The sequence below is a fragment of the Ambystoma mexicanum genome, chromosome 3q (assembly GCF_040938575.1).
Source record: "Ambystoma mexicanum isolate Mex_15411 chromosome 3q, UKY_AmexF1_1, whole genome shotgun sequence".
NCBI classification, from domain to species: Eukaryota; Metazoa; Chordata; class Amphibia; order Caudata; family Ambystomatidae; genus Ambystoma; species Ambystoma mexicanum.
The window spans coordinates 792,633,273-792,639,272 of record NC_090926.1 but is presented as its reverse complement, the minus strand read 5'-3'; positions in this window follow the sequence as shown (position 1 = coordinate 792,639,272).

The following is a 6,000-nucleotide window of genomic DNA, read 5'->3' as shown; positions in this document are numbered from 1 at the left end:
CCTGATAGCCCATCTGTTTTGGTGGAAGAAATTGAACATCAAAAAAAGGTGGAGAATGACAATTTGATTATTGAGGAAACACCCACCTTTATGTCTCGTCGGGCTAAAAGGTTGCACTTGCGTGCTGTTAAGAGATATGCTAAGCGAAGCAAAGAAGCCTTGCTACATAAGAAGGAATCAGTGGTAAATGATTCTAAATCAACCTCAATCTTAGAAATAACCGATGAGGAGCATATTGACTTAGAACAGTTGTCTAAAGAAAGTCAAGATGCACTGAAAGCTAGTAATATGAAATTAGTGAAGAACACAGGTATGCCGACCACACAGGTCCATATAATGCATGAAAAAGAAAGTGAAAAGATTGTGACCGAATCGACTACTAAAGCTATTGCGAAACCCACCTTAAGTAGCTACTTCCCGATTGTAGGGAGATGTTGTACGACAAAAAGGGACAAGACATATTTTGATTCTTGTGGTAGTCCCCCTTTAACATACCCAAATGGAAATCTTACAGTGAGGTATGTATGAATGTTGTGGATTTAGGAACATCTGTAATTAATGAAGGCATCCTGAGCAAAGATAAATCTTTAGATGTGGGAAATAGTACGGGTAACAAAATGAAGATCGCATGGTCAGAAATATTGGCGACCGCTGTAAGTGTACTGAATAAAGACAAGTCTCTTGTTGTGGTAAATGGCAGGGGTATAAAAACTGAAGTGGCTGAGGTACCTATTAAGGTTACAATTGGGAACCCCATAATCAATAAAACTAACAATGCTGACTTCATGGATATTTTCCGAATATCCCTAATCGTATATCAATTCATGGCCCTGCATTAAGCAGGTCTTTACCTGAAATTAAGATTAACAGCTGTCATCTGCACAGTAATGATGAATTATTTGATAATATGAGTAAACGTAAACTCTCATTTGAGGGTAATCAAAAGGCAAGCAGTACTAGCAGAATCTCGCCAACACAATCCCCTCACACTGCTGTTAGTACTTCGAAAGCAGTTATTCTTGGAGATACATTAACAAATACAAATGTAACTAAGTCTCCACAGGTTGAGCATGAAAGACAGTGGGCCTCATTCCAACCCAGGCGTTAAGGGGTTTACGGCGCCGTAAACGGCGCCGACCGTTAACGCCTGATTACAAGGTCCCTTAGCGCCATGGTGAGTTTAACGCCTGCTTTTTGCAGGCGTTAAAATCCATGGCGCTAAGGGACCTTGGAGATAATTACGGCACCGTAATTTACGGTGGCGTAATTATCTCCTTCCCCACTCCCATTATGCCCTATGGGGCAAAAATGGGAATGGGGAAGGGTAAATGGGAAATGGGGATTCACCGCCCCACTGACCTTGGAATGGGGCTGTAAATCCGCCAACCACCATGGCGTAAACATAGTTTACGCCATGGCGGTAAAGGTACGACCCAGGCGGTAACTTACCGCCTGGGTCGTAATGAGGCCCAGTATATTATTGGATTTGAGGGTGATGCAAATGAATTGGCGGATAATCGCATCAATCGATCATTCATATTTTCCTTGTTCTCAAGAATACCCCAATTGAGAATGGTAAAATCTGATGATATCATAGGGGTCTCCTTGGCAAGAGTAAATCATTTTAGGGCTGTCTGTTATCTCAGCTCTGAGGCCGTTATGAAATTCATCTGGTTTAGCCGTGAGGAAATAAAAAGTGAAGGATTGGCGCTGTTTACTTTTAATTCGGTGGTGGACGATAGTGAATTTTTAGAACCCCTAAACAAGGGTGCAGAAAAGCCTCTTGAAGCAACTCGACTAGATATGCGATCTGAATTAGGTCCGGAAGGTGAAATGTTGGAGTTATTGAAATCTGTAGCCAATGCAAAGGGCTTGCCTTGGTTGGAACCAATGCTTTCGGCAATCTTGTGCCCTAAATCATCTTTTCCTGTCTCATAGCCACCTAATAACATAGGTATAAAGATCATTTCATGGAATTTTTGTGGATATGGGAATTTAATGAAATGGCATTCAGCATCAACTTTTAATAATCAACCTACGATAATAATAGTACAAGAATCCATGAAAACTGAACCACTTCTGATCCCTGGCTACTTAACCTTCTCCTTGCCTGCAAAGAGATCCTCTCAAGGGCGTCCATCTGGGGGCTTGGCGGTTGCAGTCAATATATCTTTGAAGGCTCAATCAAAATTGGTTTGGGAATCTGAAAGTCTATTGGGGATTCATCTCTCTACACCTTCAATTATATACTCCTCATTAATGATAATCTCCTTATATTGGAATCCTCCCTATACAACAATCGATGAGATGCTGGACGAACTGGATATGTGCTTAGTACACATATCTGGCAATTATCAGGCGTGTGAAATCATTGTAGGTGGGGACTTTAATTGTGACTGTAGAAGTATGATTGAGAGTCACACAGTTAAGTCCTCAGCTTTATCACGCAGTAGAGGAGCTAAGTTTAGATAACTTTTAACCGATTGGGACTTAGATTTGATAGTTACAAATGACATCAAATCTAATGTAACGTGGGAACGAGGTATGAAGGATTCAACGATAGACTTTATTTATGTTTCCCATAATCTTCTCATGCACATGGCCCCATTAGAAATTGGCCAGATAGAGATGGGCGACCATGCACACATTTCTACATTCTTAAATCTGAAATGTCAAATGCTTAGGCCAAATATAACTTTGGCAGTGGTGGAAAGTAATCGCTTCCAGCACTCCATTAGGTGGAATCAAGGGATGTGTAATCAGGTTGTTAAATACATATCACTAGAAATGGAGAGGATCCGACAAGAAGGGAGAAACTTGGAAAAAATATCTGGAACGCAGTATTCGGAAATAGTTAACGTAGCACTTGTGAGGTTCTGTAAAAAACAAAGTAATACGAAACACAATCACCCATATAATCACACATGCAAATTACTGAAAAGGGATAAAAAAAAGGCACTGAGACATCTGAAGAGAAGCAACTTGGGCAACGAAATTAGTAAGGCGAGGCGGAATCAAATTTTGTCAGCGTATAAACTAAATTTAAGATTTGCCTGTATCTCAAGATACAATGAGGAGAACTGTGCACTAATTCGCGCTATCACGTCTCCTGATACACGTATAATTTGGCGCATCTTGAAAGCTGACAACAAATGTGTTGCACTGCCTACACCAAATTGTATTCCGGATCAGATATGGCAAACATATATAATGACTAAATATCAACTGCCTTGAGAATTTTGACATGTCCCAGGTGTTTCTCTGGAGTATCATACTATCCCAAAGTTGAAGTGGAATCTCAGTGATGTTATTTTGGCAATATCTAGGTTGACTTATTCGAAAGCTGCAAGGCCAGATGGGCTTCCCCCATGTCTTTACAAGGCTGATCCTGTGATGTGGGCTACCATTATAAAGACCAAATATGAAATTATTATTAATTCTGGGGATGTTCCACTATCATGGCTAACTGCAAATATATTCTCTACATTCAGAAAGGGTGGTCCATCTCTACCAGAGAACTATCGACCAATCTCATTAATTGATACTGAGGCTAACATTTTTGAGATCCTTCTCTCACATGATCTTGAGAAGGTGATTGAGGCCAAGGGTCTATATTCAAAATATCAAACTGGTTTTAGGAAGAACATGAGTACCACTTTAAATGCAGTTATTATGGCACATGTTATCGCTGGAGTAAAAGAAAAGAATTCTAACCCTGTCTATATCGCGATGATTGATATGAGCTCAGCTTTTGATAATGTTGTTTACAAATTGTTAAGGATGAAAATGTTGAGTTTGGAATTCCAACTGTTTTGTTGTATTGGATCATAAAGCTGCATACGAATACATTGTATAGAATAAGGATATCATCGGAAGGTGGCACTACTGCTCCAATTTCTACGGCAATAGGTTTGAAACAGGGTTGTAACCTTGCGGCTACCCTATTTCACCTATTTTTGTCCGATTTGGGCAAGAATTGGGAAAACGGGAATTTGTTTTCGGTTAAAGTGGGGAGTATTCATTTAAAATGGATTGCTTTTGCAGACGATATTATTTTGTTTGACCCTACTCTGGCAGGGCTCCAAACTAAATTATCACTCTTTGAGGTTTTTGCAAAAGCCCATAATCTGACTCCCAATCTGGAAAAAACTGCCATTATGAAATTTGGAATGAAATCAAAAAAAGGTAATTTCAAATGGCAAATCATGAACACACAAATATCCTGCGTCAATAATGCAATTTATTTAGGGTATTATTTATCAGCCCAAAATTCTATTCATTCATGGTCTGCAATCATTAAAGGTAATACTAGACCACTCCTGTCACAAATGAAAAAGATCTATACCCGGTATTGCACATTTTCATTAACTCCTCTAATAGAATTTATGATACTGAAAATCGAAAGTGTCATTCTTTATACACTTGATGTCTGTTTATGTGACATGACTTTTATGCTTGATAGCTTACAGGTTTCTCTATTGAAATCTGCAATGTTTTTACCAATGTCGGTTCCAAATGCTGTTATTCGACATGAATTGGGGCTGGTGTCACTTTCTACTCGATGGAAATGGAGGCTGTTTTCCAATTATGTAAAGATATATTATCCACCTAGTAATTCACTGTATATGGATATGAACAGCATGTTGGGAACCCTAACCATAAAATCTTTTTCCAACTATCAATCGAAAATGCAACAAATTTTTGGCAATGCGAATATCACCGTGGATGACATACAATTCCGTCCCTGTTATGCCAAAAAAAAGCTTTTTGAAATGGATTGGTGCTCAACGATTGATAGGATCATGACCTATGGACAATATAAAGAATATGGTCTATATGTCAAGCAGCGCATCCCACGATATGAACATATCACGCTATTTCCTTTTAATTATACTAGAAAGGCGTACATTCGATTTAGATTGAATCTCTACCACACAAGAGAAAGAACTAAGAATTGGAAATTGAATGAAATAAAAAACTGTGTAGGATGTCGCTTTGACGAATGTAACGAACCTTTGGAAACATTGAAGCACCTCATTCTTTACTGTCCTCATTTTAAGAACATTAGGACTGCTAGATTGATGAAATTTATGAATATCGATTACGAGGACTGTCTGGAATTTTTATGGTGTAGAATGATGCAGGGAGTGCATAGACCCTTAATCTAAGAGCTGGTTAGTTTCTGTGAGCTAATTGAAAAGGAATTAGAAATATTTAGTGGTTGAGCTATTGTACATTCCTAGTGAAAATATATAAAGGGTTAAATTTGAGACTTTATATTTTTGTATTTAGTAAGTAATTTTGTAAATGACTTAAAATCAATGGAATATAATGAATTTTTAAATGTCGATTATTATATTTTAGATTTTGTAAAGGTTCTACATGAAATTGTGTTTATGTAATTGAACCAAATGCAAATAAAAAAAAAAGGGAACATTTCAGTTTGTGATTGCACTGCTATACTTGTTTTAACATGAAAGTAAGGTAGTTTAGTATGTAACAGGATTGCCGTATAGATAGCAAAGGGCCCAAGTGGGATGCATTGTTTCATCATTTGTTTTACAACAGAAAACACCTGTTTTTAGAAAATATATTTTGAAGTGGAGAAAATGAAGTTCAGTTTTTAAATTTGAAGCGTCTATGCATGTTCACCTGTAAAATGGTTAAGTGTTGAAGTGGCAATAAACATGCAGAAAAGCAAGCGCTTTGTGGAGATGTTATATTTTATGAGTAGAAAATAAAAAGACGCCTTGTGGAATTTTAACTCAATGAGTGTGAAAGGAGAGTTTGCTGAATGTGTTTTTCTGCATGTGTTCATTGATCCAGGCAAATGCATGCATGCATTTCTAAAATGTCATGGTAAGTTTATTTCTCTGCAAAGAGAAGGGAGAATCTACAGACCTGTAATGAATGTATTGCTAAGCAAATCTAGACACAGTGACTCACAACATAATTGTAATAATGTAGGTTCAGCCATCAGTGACTACAGCGGTAAGAGAG